This window comes from Mustela putorius, unplaced genomic scaffold (genome assembly GCF_011764305.1).
Source record: "Mustela putorius furo isolate JIRA1106 unplaced genomic scaffold, ASM1176430v1.1 tig00003869_pilon_pilon_pilon, whole genome shotgun sequence".
Classification (NCBI taxonomy): Eukaryota; Metazoa; Chordata; class Mammalia; order Carnivora; family Mustelidae; genus Mustela; species Mustela putorius.
Window position 1 is genome coordinate 31,962,076 of NW_025422021.1, and position 14,987 is coordinate 31,977,062.

The window sequence follows — 14,987 nt, forward strand, 5'->3', positions numbered from 1 at the left end:
ACCCAGTGCTGGAAACTCTCCAAGCCCGTGGGCTCCTCGGTGTCCCGGTGGCTGTGGTTATGAACAATGAAATAACACGGCCGTGCCAGGGCCCAGCCAAGGCTCCTCCCCCACACTGGGTGCTGCCTCAGAGCCCACAAACCCTCCCTCCTGTTCTCCAGTGACCATGGCCATGGTGGGGGGCATGGGAGGGGGAGGGAAGGGGGGAGGGGTGGGAAAAGGGGAGGGAAGGGGAAGGGGAGGGAAAGAGAGGACAGAAGGAGGGGAGGGAGGTGGGGAGGGGAAAGGGGGAGAGAAAGGAGGGAGGGAGGGGGTAAACGGGGAAGGAAGGGAGCCCTGGGTCTGGAGGAGGAGAAGGCTCAACATCAGAGAGCTTCTCTCTTGCCAGCCCCACAGGGCCTGTTCCCAGAGCTGCCCCAGAGTTGGGAAAGGTCCCATTGTCGTCACCAGAAATACAGGAGCAACACAGCCCCCAGCCTGCCTTGGCTGTCCTGTCCCTGGGCAGGGAGCCCGTTTTATACAGAGAGGCTAACACGGACCCTGGTGGGTACTGGGTGCTGGGTCTCAACAACCTGGCAACGGTAAGGTTTCTTCTTCTTCTTCTTCTTCTTCTTTTTTTTTTTTAAGACAAAGAGCCCTGAGCAGTAATTGACAACGCTGTTTTTGGAACATACAAGCTAATTTTACCATACTCAAAAGAAAATAGAAATTCTCTCTCCTGAACAAATACCAGTGTTCTGTTTCTGTGGACCCCGTGGATACATGCCTGCCTTTAAATAATTCTCTAGCACCCTGAAAACCCCACACACCGACCCCTGACCCACACAGTTGGGTCAGGGACTAGAGGGGGTCCAGGGGAGGAGCCTCAGCCACCCAGACATTAGGACCCAGCAGGAGGGCTGGGCTGACACCCCCCGTGACACCCCCACTTGCCAGCCACCCAGGGAACCCTGTGACAGCCCCCCAGGGTAGGTTTCCTCATCCGCACAATGGAGACACTGACAAGCATCTGTGAGACAGTCACTGCAAGGATTCCCAGGGCAGATGACATTTCCTCCATGGTGCTGGCACATGGCCCCTCCCGTCTGCCCCCACGCCCACCCTGGAGCCAGAGTGAGTGTCCCCTTGGCTAAGAACTAACTGGTGATCACCTCTGCAAAAACTGATTTCAGAAGTTAACATATTTCAAAAGGTTAATAAATGAAATTCTCTTGCTGTCCATTTTTTCTCCCACTCAGGAATCGACGGTCCTGCTGCCGCCCATCATCCCACCCCCTGAGACAGTACCGCAAATGAGCATGGAAGACCCCAGAAGGCCCCGAGAGGTCTCCATGTGTGCGGGGCCCCTGCTGGGAGCGACCAAGGTAAGTCCACAGACCACAGGCCGTCCCCCGGGCTGCTCACTTCCCCCTTCCCTGCTTTTCTAAGCAAGGTGGAAACTCAGTAGGGGAAGCCTCGAAACCAGGGGTGGAGTCCCAGTCCCTCCACGCTGCAGCTGTAGGGGCGCAGGCGGGGTCCCCCACCGCCCACCAGGCTGGGGACAAGCTGGTGCGTGGGCCAGCCTGCGTGTGCATGCTGCCCAGCGGCTCCGGCGGGAGGGAGCAGAGCACGGCTTCCAGCCCGCACCGGGCATCCCTGCCTGGGCACGTCTGAGCAGAGGGTTGGAGAGCGGCACAGATGCAGCTGAGATAGGACGGCTCCTTGCCTGCTGTGCCGGGTGGGAGGGCATGTTCCTGAGCAACCCAAAGCACAGCTCTCCAGCTCTCCGGGCGGCCAGAGCTTCTCTGGAAGGCCGGCCCCACTGGCCCTCCTTCAAAAGCTTCTTTCCCCTCTGAGGTAGCCGAGAGTGGCGGGAGGGCGGCAGGAGGGAGGAGGTGAGTGGAAGGGCAAGAACCCACCATGGGAGAGGCTCCTGGGTCTGGGTCGTGGTGACAGCGTGTCCCTAGTCGGGCAGTCCCTGCCTTCCCAAACATGGGTCATGCCCAAAGAAACCCCCGAAAGCCTGGGCTTCTGAGCTTTGCAGGCAACTCCTGGGGCTTCAGGAACCCCCAGCAAACCCCAGCACGCTCAGGCAGAGCTGGCCCTAAAGCACAGCCACTGGCCTGGTTCCCTGGCTGGGAGGATGGGGCCAGCCTTTGAAGGGATGACAAGGGCACACCTGAGACTTACAGGACACCCTCAGGCGTCTCCTCATTTGACATCACGCCGCTGGAGGCAGCGTCACGGTCCCCACTTTATAAATGGGGGGTGCTGGGACTTGGACAGGGGCTGAGACAAGCCATGAAGGGAGACCTCAAACCCAGGGCTGGGGGCCCTGCTTCCCTGAATGGAGGCCTCTGTCAGGGAGCTGGACGGCCCAGCCCCCGAGGCCAGGTTGCGTGGAGAGCTGCCGTGCTGGGATGGGTGCAGCCGTCCTGGCTGGAGGTGTCACTCTTGTGGGCAGGCATCCATCCCCACGGTCCTCTTGGGGGCTTGATTCTACTGGAAGTGGTCCACAGTGGTCCCGGGTTCGAAAGGTGGGGGCCGGGGCCAGGACAGCACACAGAGAGCTCCAGGTTAGCCAGGCCTTAGGTGGCCCCAGCCTGAGGTGCCGTCTGTGGGGAGGGCCAACCCCCACATACTCCCGGACTCAGACATCACAGTTCAGAGGCATTTCTGGCCCAAGACCAAGTACCCTGAGAGCTGAGGGATGCCCAACCTGGGGAGGGTACCAGCACTCGTGGGTGGGCTCTCAGCATCTTCCAGGCCTCCCAGGTGAGGCCCGAGGAGGGAGGAGCTGGCCCCGGCCTCAAGGAGGGCCCTTGAGTCACCAGAGCAGGGACACGGGTGGCCAGAACCTGCCATAGGCCTGCAGGGGGAGAGGAAGAGCAAGGCTTGGCAGAAGTTCTTGGCATTCTAACAGGCTCCAATTTCCAGGGAGCCTGCCTGGGAAAAACATGGATCAGCAGCGCTCTAGGGACAGACCAGGGGTCCTCCCAGGGCCAGGCTGGAACACTCAGTATGACCAGCTAGCTATGCACCCGCTAGCGGCCCAGACAAAGCTCAGTGGAGCCCAGCGCCCCACATGGCAAAACCTATAATGAAAAGGGAACAAAGCCATCTGTGACCGTTGTCCGTGTCCTTGTTGTGTTCTGGTGGCTGGTTGGGTAGCGCCGAGGTGGGTAGTGTGAGTGAAATGGGGTGGGACCCCAGCCCTTTACAAATGAGGTCCTCATTTGTAAAGTGAGGGTAATAACCACGCCCACCAGGACTAAGCAAGTCCTTGTGGTAAACCCAAGCCCAGGTCCGGACACCGGCTGTCTTAAAGATACCAGCTCGAAGGAGACACGAGCATCCGCTAATGAATGGCTCAGAGCGAAGGAGGGATTTCTGTTCTCCGTGGCCCTCCCTCAGGTTCTGCTGGATGTGCAGGGACTGACTCTAAGGTGGTCAGGGAGGGGAACAAGGTGACCGTCTTAGATGCTACTGCAATGAGAGCCCCTTAGTATGGTTGGGATATGTTTAAGTCGTGGCCTGAATGTGTGTGTTGTCCCATCCTAACCCCAAGGCGAGGGAAGTAGAAGGGGGAGCTTTTGAAAGTGTGGAGGTCATGAGGATAGAGCCTCCACAATGGGACTGATGCCCTTAGAAAAGGGATCCCACAGAGCTCCCTCACCCTTCTGTTGTAGGACGACCCAGTGAGGAGCTGGCACCCTGCGACCCACCCAGAAAGGGGATCTCAGTGGAGCCCAACTGGGCTGGCACCTTGACCTTGACCTTCTCAGACTCAGAACAGTGAGGAAGAAATTTCTGTTGTCTATAAGCCACCCATGTGTGGTGTTTTTGTGATAGCAGCCTGAACTGACAGAGAGAGCTGAGAACCCCAGGGAAGGAGCCAAAAAGGAGAACAGCAGAGAGAGAGAGAGAGAGAGATTTTTAGTGGCTGCCATAATGGGTAGTCCTTGGAAAAGAAGAAAAAGGAGATTTTAGGAATCTTTCTGTAGGATAAACTATGTAAACCTCTTCTTGTGCACCTTAAATAATTGTTTAAAGATCCATTGTGTCTTAAGGTATCCAGAAAAGATCATAGTATCTTTGCCACACTGCACCAAGACGGTGCCACAGGGAGCCCTAGACTTACGTGGGTTGCACTGACAATTATGATTCTTTGATAACAAGAAAACTGGAGATTTCCACTATGAGTGTGACAGTGGGCTTGGAGCTCCTGAGTCAGTTCCTCTTGACAGGAGAATTTAACTGATGCATACCCTCCAACTAATAGTAAGTGAAAGGCTTGGCTCAAGACCAGAACAGCACCCATCCCCGGGTGGGTGAGCAACAGTCTAGACACATAAACCCATCTGTGACCTGCCCTAGAAGATCCTCAGCTCATTAGAACCTGGCCCATGGCTCGGTATAGATGGGGCAAACACCATAGACCAGCTCCGGTGTCTTGGGCATCCAGAGGAGGCAGACTGGGGAGATATGGAGGAGGGACGCACGAATAGGACCTTGGAAGTCAGGTGAAACAGAGGAGGGACATGAAGGAGGGACTCAAGTCAGTCAGGAGAGGGGTGAACGCCATCACAACCCTAAAGGAGTCCAGCTCCAACTCACTTATCTTGGTAGACCCAAGAGTTTGCTGCCTTCAGTCCCGACAGTAAACCGTGAACCTTACATCAATGTTAATGAATTTAAATGCTTGACTTCTGTTCCTCATGTGATGCTATTTTAGTGCAAAGCTCAAAGCCACAGACCTAGACCATGGTGATTCCTAGGAGCTCCAGGTCTCCTCCCTGACACGGCTAGCTGGCTGCCTTGAGACTCATCAAGTCAGCTTAGCTGAGGGGCTCCCTCTGCCATCCTTACCCAGCACCTCATGTCTTACAGAACACCGACTTACATACGCCTGCTTTGATCTGAGCCCACAATAGCATGTGTTAAGGAGTTTGGGACAGAGAGCGTGGGAGTAGCTAGCACACAGCCTCCCAGGGAAGGGCCCCTGGAGAACTCCACCCAAGCCCCTGCTTCTGGGTCTAGGCTGAGGCACCAGCCACACCCAGCTTCTCTTTCCTGCGAGGGCCTTCCGGGGATAGAGAAGCAGCAAAGGGCAGGTCCCTACCCATGGAATGTCAGTGGTCTATGCGAGAGATAAGACGCTAACATGTGAACATTTAAATAGCCATGAAGGATGTCGTAAACGTCCAGCCTCCCATGGGAGGGCACGTGTTGGTACTTGCATCTTGTCCATGAGTTACAGAGGCAGTCAGCTCTGCAGACTTGGGACTGGCACTTGCCTCTGTTGAGGGAGAAGAGAGGCAATGTTGTGGCTAGGGGACCCAGCAGGGTGGTGGGGGCTGTGGATCCAGCGATGAGGATAAGAAGTGAGAATGGAAGTGTTGGAAGTGAGGGCAGGGACAACTGGAGGCAGAGCCAGAGTCACAGAAGTCAGCCCAGTTGTGACTTTACCCAGTCTCATGGTGGGGGCAGGGGAGACCACTGGGCATTTACTGAGATGCTGCCAACCAGGGCTTTAGGGAACCCATCTGGATCTGTGGTGTTAGAGCCTCTAATGGGAGAGGAAGGGAAACTCAGACAGCAAGTGCTGAGTCATGGTGGGACCTGGGCCGGACCAGAGTGGGTGGCTGTGGGAAAAGAAAGGGGTGTCAGCAGAATGGATGGGGTAACAAAACCCCCAGCATGACTGAGTGCTATGACTCACCAGGAGCAAGGCGAGGACAGCGCCAGGACGGGCAGGGGCCAGACTCATCTCAAGGCCCCAGGCAGGGACTTGGAAGAAATGAAATAGAAAATAGAAGCCAGATTGGTCACAGTTTGGGTTGGATGGCAAGATGGCCAGATTTAGGGAGGCAGACGGGTCAGTAGTGCGGCTCACCAGCGTGGGGAGGATGGAATGCAGGCAAAGGGAGGATTGAAGGCAAGTCATACACAGCCAATGGGAAGGGTTCCAAGCCCCCCGGTGCCCAGACTATCTGGATGGAGACCCAGGAGAGTCCTAGAGAATGAGAAGAAATAGCCTGGTGGGATGATGACACAAGGCCATTGGTAAGCCCCCCCCCCAAAAACAGTTTTGGTGAAAAATAACAACAACAACAACAACAACAATAATAAAAGGATAGGAAGAAGCATATCCAAGAGATCAATAAAAGAAGGAGCCAGTGAAGTGGAGTCATGTGGCCAAGGGGCTGGCTCCCCAGCAGTGAAGGAAAAGTGAGAGAGACAGTGGAGCAGGAGACCCAGTGGAGAAACACATCTGAAGTACATGGGAATGGGTGTTGGTTAAGTCTGTGGGCAAAAGGGAGAAGGTGAGCAGAGCTAGCATGGCCCATCAGCTTTGTCCTGCTCTGATCCCAAGGTCTGGGCCTTCATTTACCTGTCTTGAGAGAATATTGGATGTGGCTGCTCAGGAAATGCATGACCTTGAGCAATCTGGGAGGTCTTAGAGTTTGCCCATGCCAATAGCTGGGGCAACAGGTCCTCCCTTGTGGGAGACCCAGGTGGACCACCCCTTCCATCATCAGACCTGAAAATAAAGCTAGCCATCAAAGAAACCAGGAACAAGCCAACATGCAACTCTGAGTAGGTGCTCCCCAAAGATGTCTGAGACCAATCACAGAGGCCGTTCTCCAAAATAGGTTGGTTGGCTCTGAAGTGTTTAAATTATGGTCCCTCACATCCAATCAATAGGGTGACAGGAGAAATGAGGCTATATAAAGAGACTGGAAGATGGGTAGGTAATGTTACAAATACAGCCCCTGGAGTTACCATCTGAAGTCCCACAGCTGAGCCTGTATCTGTGACCCACAGAGCTGTGACAATGGGCAGATTCGCCACCCTCTGCCTCAGTTTCCTTAGATGTCAAGAACATAAAATCACAGAAGAGTGCATGTGATAATCATGAAAAGCACTTAGAACAGTGCCTTTCATAGCAAGCTTGCGATAAATATTCTTTAATTAGTGTTATTTTTAGAAGAAACTGACTGTTGGTGCAGCTGGGTGGAGAGAGATGGTGACCGATCACAGTCAGCAGAAGAGATAAATGCTAAGTTACCAAGTCTGAGATACAGAAGATGCCCTGGAGTTGATTGGACCCTGTGGTCCACTCTGAACGGGAGGATGTAATGTGCTTGGAGCAGAAGCAGAAATAAGCATCTGGGTAGAGTGAACAGGAGAGCTGGTTTTTAAAAGATTGCTCTCAGAGGACATTTAAACATCTAATCTCTGGATTAAAAATCCTGCCCATGTCTCACAGTATTCTTCAGCAAGATGTTCAACAAAGGAAAGCACCCCATTCCTATCTAAATACCAACCCAAACATGCACACATGTCCTTTATAGACATTCTCAGAAAAACGCAGGAAACAAAGAACATTGTCATCAAAGGGCAAGGGGAACACTTTTCCAAAGAAGTGCTTTAGGAAAATAAAAATAATTTCAAGTAAAAAAATCTCCCTGATATCAAAGAGAATTTAAAACACAGTCTATAGGAAAAAACAAAAAAACAAAACAACAACAACAACAACAAAAACAGAAGGACAAGATACAAAGACTGTTAGGTCACAAGAGATAAAAATAAACTGCTGGAGTTCAGACCAAGAAATGAAAGATAAACTTTTAAATATAGAGAAGTAAAAGGCACAAGAAAAGTAGAAAAAATAAGGGTACATATTGATTAAAAAAAAATGAAGAACTACAAAAGCAGAAAACAATGGAAAAAACAATATTAAGATGATTAGAGAGAAAATAACAGATCTAGAAGACAGACAGAAAAGGACAGAACACAGTGAAGTTGATGTTTCTGAAGAAGAGAATAGAAAAAATGGAGCCAAAAAGATAACCATTCTAAGATATAGCAGAGGAAAGGAGAAATTAAACACTTGAATCTGGTAACTGAAGGGGCAGACCATGCCCCAAGAAAAATTTAAACAGAACAAACAGATTCCAGTAAGATGAGTGTGTTTCAAGGATAAAGAATCCTGTGAGCCTCTAGGAAAAAGAAAAATAAAAGTGAATTAGCCACCAGATGATTCGCTTCAAATTTCTTCCATGTCTACGAAGAATCTCCCCAGAGAAATTGTTGCTCACATATAAGAAAATGTATAGACATCTTCAAACATGAAGGGCTTGGGGAATGGCACCCTGATCTCAGTGTGAGAAAACAATTTCATGTAATCCAGCAAGTGATGAGGGAAAATGTCAGTGAATCAGCAACAATCCCCCAGATTGAAGAGCAGGCTATTCCTGAACTCTGTGAATTTTTCTTAGAGAGCAGAACTAATTTATAAATATACCAATGAAGAAATGAGCATCTAACAACAAAATAAGGAAATGGAGGGGGGAGGTAAAGCTGATAGATCAAGCACAAGAAATCCCACATAACAATGTAATCACAGGAGATTAAAAACAGGGTTTAAGCCAAGTTGGAAATGGACAAGAGGGGAGGAAGCTAGGAGAAGGAATAACAGGAGTTAGGTCTCTGGGGTTGGAAGAGAGGGGATGCTAACACTTTTCATTGAGAAATAGGGGTTTTACTCTATCACTAAACATTGTCAGTAACCATGGACCATAAGGAGGCGATAAGTAACCAAACTATTAGAAATAACACACACACAAGTACACAGGCACGAATCATAGAGCTCACAGTAAACCAGATCTCTTCTAAAAGATAAATAAAATGAGAGAACTTGAAAAAATATTTGTCGTATCATCAAAATACACAGATAAAACTAACCCAATAATAGGGAAGAAAAGGATCCTGGCCTTAAAATCCCAGCCTGAACTGAGATGCCATGATGAGAGCTGAATCTAAACCCAGGGACCCAGGAGGAGGAGAGGGCAAGATGGTGGGGAGAACAACAATGACAAGAAAAAGAAAACAAAACGGAACAATCTGCAGTGAAGATCAGTCAAGTATTCTCTGTGCCAGGTAATGTAAGATGAAACATTTAAAGCAAAAATGGCAAGAAATGCAGGGATGAATATAGCTAGCCCTCAAGAAACACATCACCCTAAGGTTCTCTGAAAGGGTCCAGAGAAGGGGTAGGAAAGATACATCTCCAGATCCTTTGTGCCAACTCAGCGTAACAGTAGCTTCTAGTGCTAACAGAACACACAGAAGGAAAAACGTGAGCACAAGCTCCTTCATAAATATTAATGTAAAAAACATGAACAGGTGGAATGGAACAGAGCGTTAAGAACATACTGCATGACAGAGTTTATCTAAGGAATAAAGATTGATTAGTACAAGGAAAGCTATTACATAATCCTCTAACACGCGGGTCATTGGAAAAAAAGCCGTGTGGTTAGCTGTTTGGATTTTTTTAATTACATTTTTAAATTTTTAAATAATTGTAGACTCATATGCAATTGTGAGAAATAATATCAAGGCTCGTTATATACTTTACTCAGTTTCCCCCAATGGGGATGTCCTGGGAAAGTACGGCATGATATCACAACCAGGATATTGACAGGTACAGGACACCTGTGTCAGCACAGAGTCCTCTTATGTGGCCTTCTCTCATGACACCTGTCTCTGCCTCCCACTCATACACCTGCCCCTGAGCCCTGGAAATTGACAACCCATAGTCCATTCTTGTAAACTTGTCATTTCAAGAATGCTACGTGAATGGAATCATATATCGTATAACTTTCAGGATGAGATTTTTTTCACCTAGCATAATTCTCTGGAGAGCCATCAAGTTGTGTGTGTCTGTTGCTGGTTCCCTTTTACTTCTGAGTATTTATTCCACTCCTTTAAGCATCGGAATTTTCCCCAGTTTTTGACTATCAGGAATTCAACTGCTATGAGTATCTATATAGTAAGACCTATTTTTCACTTCTCTGAGAGAAATTTGCAAGTGTGCCACTGCTGGACTGTAGAGTAGGTGCACATTTAGTTTTATAAGATAAATGCAGACCTCTTTTCCCAGAACGGTTGCACTATTTTACAACCTGCTGGTGGTGCATGAGTGATGCATGTCTCCGTCTCTGCTGGCATCGGGTGATGAAGGTTAAGGAGATGGAGCCTCTTTTCAGATATGCATTTGCTATCTTTACTGCTAGTTTTTGCTCATTTTCTAATTACATTGTTTAGTTTTACTATTAAGCTTTAAGAGTCCTTTGTATGCGCTCAATGCATGTCTTTCATTAGATAACATGGTTTGCAGATATCCTCTTCCATTCAGTGGCTTGTCTTTTTACTCTCTTCACAGAACAAATGTTTTTCATTTTGTTCAATTTTCCTTTTTTGCTTTTGGTGTCAAATCTAAGAACTCCTCACTTCACCCTGGGTCCCAAGATTTTATCTTATGTTTTTCTGAAAGATTTATAATTTTATATTAAAGTCTGTGATTCAATTTTAGTTGTTATTTTTAAAAGTAATGTCTGAGGTTTAGGTTGAGGGGTTTTGGTTGGGTTGGTTGGTTTGGTTCAGTTTGTTGGATTGGTCAGTTTGGTTAACTGGTTTGGTTCAGTTTGTTGGGTTGGTTGGTTGGGTTGGTTTGGTGGGGTTGGTTGTTTGAGTTGGTTTGGTTGGGTTGGGTTTTTGGGTTGGTTGGGTGGGGTTGGTTGGTTGGTTGGTTGGTTGGGCTTGTTTGGCTAGTGTTTTGCCAATGAATGTTCAATTGCTCCAACACTATGTGTTGAAAAGGATACCTTCTTCCATTCAGCTGCTTTTGTACCTTTGCCAATAATCACTGTTGAGCTTTAAATTACAAATTTAACTCCTTCAGTGGCTTTATGATCAATCAGATTGTCTATTTCATCTTGGTTGAGTTTTGGTAGTTTTTAGTTTTTGAAAAGTTGGTCCATTTTTTCTAAGTTGTCAAATTTATGACCACAAAGTTGTTTGTGTTATCCCTCATCATCCCTGTAATATCTGCAGGATCTCTAGTGAAAGCTTCTGATATCATCCCTGATGTATCATTTGTGATCCTGGTAATATGCACCTTTTCTTTAAATCTTAGTCAATCTTGTTATATATCAATTTTACTGATTTTTTTCAAAGGACCAGCTTTTTGTTTCATTGATTTTTCTCAACTGCTTTCTTGTTTTCAGTTTCATTGATTTCTGAGCCTATTAGTTCTTTCTTCTGTTCTTGTTTTTTTGTTTTGTTTTGTTTTGTTTTTACTTATTTTACTTTCTTTTCTAGCTTCTTGAGGTAGAAACTTAGAATCCTGATTTGAGTTATTCCCTCTCTTCTAAGATAAACATTTATAAACTTTCTAAAATCCTCTTTCAGCTGTATCCCACACGTTCTGATTTGTCACATACTCATTTTCATTCAGTTCTATGTTTTTGTTTGATTTCCTTTGAAACTTGATCTTTGACCCACGGATTATTTTGAAATGTCTAGTCTCATTTCTAAGTGTTTAGAGATTTTCCTCTTAATCTTTCTGTATTGACTTCTATTTGATTTTCTTATGGTCAGAGAAAACACTGTGCATGATTGAAATCTTAAAAAACACTCATTGAGGCAGCTGATACGATCAGTCTCAGTGAATGTTCTGCAGTTGTTTAACAAAGTCATGCGAATTCAGGGGCTACTTGCAGAGTTTTCTCTGTGTACCAACTAGATACCAGTGGCTGATTGTGTTGTTCAGTTTTTTTTACTCCCTTGCTGGTTTTCTGCCAGTTCTTTGTGCTGAAAGCAGGTACTGAATAGCCCGACTGGAACAGTGGGTGTCTCCACTTCTTGGTTAAGCTCTATTAGTTCTGGCTTCATGTATTTCAAGGCTCTGTGTTTGGTGCATACACTTTGAGGACGGCTATGTCTCTCTGATGGACCGATCCTTTTCTCATATGATATCTCTCTTTGTCCCTAGTAATCTCTGATCTGCATTCTGCTTTATCTGACATTAGTAGAGCTGCTCCTGCTTTTTTCCTCATTAATGTTTGCATGGGGTAAGTTTTCCCATGCTCTCACTGTCAACCAACCTACACAGTTATATCTGAAGTGAGTTCCTTATAGACACACTGTTGTTGGATCATGGTGTGTGTGTGTGTATGTGTGTGTGTTTAAAACATTTTATTTATTTATTTGACAGAGATCACAAGTAGGCAGAGAGGCAAGCAGAGAGAGGAGGGAAGCAGGCTGCCTGCTGAGCAGAGAGCTTGATGCGGGGCTCCATTTCAGGACACTGAGATCATGACCTGAGCTGAAGGCAGAGGCTTAACCCACTGAGCCACACAGGTGCCCCATGTGTGTTTTTTAATCCACCCTCACTCTTTGTCTTTTTTTTTGGCTGGGAGGGGGTGTACGTGGATCATTTACATTTAGGGTCATGGCTGATAAGTTAGGGCTTCGGTGTGCCTTTTCCCTCTCTGTATACTGTTTTCCCTTTCTTACCCTTCTGTGGGTTATTGAACTGTTTTTAGAATCCCATCTTGGTTTGTTTGTCGTGTTTTTTAGTCTGTCTCTTCTGTTCTTGAGGTTCCTCTAGGTGTTATGGTACGCATTCATAATTTGTACTCTCCTGGTACCAGGGTTTGGCTCCTTTGAGTAAAGTACAGAAGTCTTGTTTCCACTGAGATAACTTCCCCTCCTCCCTGCCTGAAATGTTTCCTCAAAATACAGCGGGCACCACATCTAGCAATGCTATAATTTTTGCTTCTACCATCAAGTACATTTAAGAAACTTGTGAGAAAAAGGGTTAACTAATAGATTCACCCCAATTTTATTAAGTCCAGTGTTCTCCCATTTCAACTCTCCCAATGTCAACCCTTCTTCTGTCATCATTTCCTTTCTGTTTAAAGACCTTCTTCTTTTAACCATTCTTTAGGGGGTAGATTTCTTAGCAACAAATTTTCTTAGATGGTGAGAATGGGTTTTTCTTCCCGCTTCATCCCAGGAAAGTCCTCCAGGACTCGAAAAGTGAGTGCTGCTTGCCATTGGATCCCGTGATTTCAGATGAGAAGTCTACCATCACTCAAGCCAGTTTTCCCCAAGGGTAGTGTATCACCCTCCTGACCCCGGGCAGGGGGGACCTGAGCAGGCTGCCTGCTTCTGAGGGGCAGGATGGGGAAGGAGGGGCTGGGATGTTAGAGTCGAGTCCCCTGGTCATGCACACCTTCACTTGGTGCTGGGCTGGTGTAGGACAAGTATTCCCAAACAGTTTGCTGTTATTGAGCTACACTTTGGCCCCAGGAACACACTGCTCTCCAAGCCCTTTCTTATCTGTGTCTGCTGTTAGTTTAGGGCTGGAGGCAACAAGAGAGCCCAGGGACTCTCTGAGAGTCAGTTCTCCTGAGTCCTGAGTTCCCTTGACCACCTACCTCCTTCCTTGCACCTTTCCTTCTTCCCATGCCTGTTTGTCGTAAGCATAGGAGATTTTTTTCCTATAAGAGAGGGAACCTGGGAGGAAGGGGGCTACTTGATCACAGGAGAACAGGAGGTCTCCACTCCTTAGATTTTGAAAGCCACACTAGAAAATTCAATATCCATCCTGGTTTCAGAGCTTAGTAAACATAACGAAGAGATGCTTGCCTAACTCCTTAAGAGCATCAGAATATTTAACGTAAAAAAAAAAAAAAAAGCCAGAATCACTCTTAATAGTAAGAGAAAAATAAATGATCTCTTTAACGTTGAGAGCAAGCAAGGATATCCCAAAGTACCACATCAATTCTAGAAGTGTTGTTCAACACAATAAGAAAATGCAGCTAAACAAGAAAGAAAGCAGTGTCTAATTATTGGCTTTCCACTTGCAGGCAGAGCTGGAAATGTAATTGAAAATAGTGAGAAAGTTTAAACACTTGACACAAAGCTGGTCCCAAAATTAATATACCAAGCTTTTACACAAATAATAACCTGTTAAAAATATGAAGGAAGAAAAGACAAAAAAAGAAAATACCTTGGAACAAATTTGACAAGAAAGCTGCAAAACGGTATTAAGAAAAGTCCAACTCCTACGGAGATACAGAAAAAAGGACTTGAACACATGGAGAGGTAGATCTTAATTTTGGGCAAGAACTCAATTTTCAGAAGAATTGGTACATTAGTGACTTTTAGAAACCTTAATGTGATCCTAATAAAATAACAGCAGGGACTTGACAAGCTAATTCTAGAGTTTATATAGAAAAATAAACAGGATTACAGCCATGCAGGGCCATAAGATGGAGAGCTATGAAGGGTTAATAGTTTTGAGCTGGAAACTGCCCTTTCCACCCCTAGGGCTTAAGGGGGGGCGGGTTTATCCACCTGAAATCACTAACCACCTGGACAAAGTGTGTGCAACAGTAACGTTCAAGACACTGGACAGTAGGTCAGGCAGGTGAGGGGTCCTTGAGGGGCGGAGCAAAGGGGGTGAGCCCTGGACCTGCCCGGCAGAGCGCAGAGAGGAGTAGGCTGCACACAGAGAATGTTCTGGAGAACATGCAAATATGCAGAGGCCACCCCGTTGAGCTGTGAGCTAAGTACCCACTAGGACGTGTGCATGGGAAACTGTCCCTGTGAGAACCAACAAGGGATCTGGGGAGAAATAGTGCTGGTTGTACGGAGGGGAGGGTGAGGGCCTCCCCTTCCCCCCAGCCGGGTGGAGGTCCTCCCCATTCCTGGGCACCCAGAATGGCAACCAATACTGGCACCCATTCGCCCCAGATTCAATGCTGCCCGCACCCCACCCTGCACCCCGGACCAAGACGCAAAGGGCCAAACATGCCTTATAGCTCACCTGCACCCCTGAAAAGAGCTCAGGAGACGTCACAGTGGTCACACGAATCCAATCACCTATTAGTTCTCACGACTAACACCAGATGGGAAGTCTCTTTTGGAGTCACCATATCTAAAACTAAAAACATGCTATGCTGGGTCTCCATTCATGGACACTTCTAGAAAACAAAGTGGTCTTGTCACGTGTGAGAGCAAGTCGGTCATTGCTGCAGGAGGAGGGACAGCGCAGACAGGGCAGAAGGCTTGGCAAGGGGCTCTAGGAAACCCCAGGCTTGATGCCACTGGTGGTTGTGAGTGTGGGTACACACACGGGTGCACCTGCC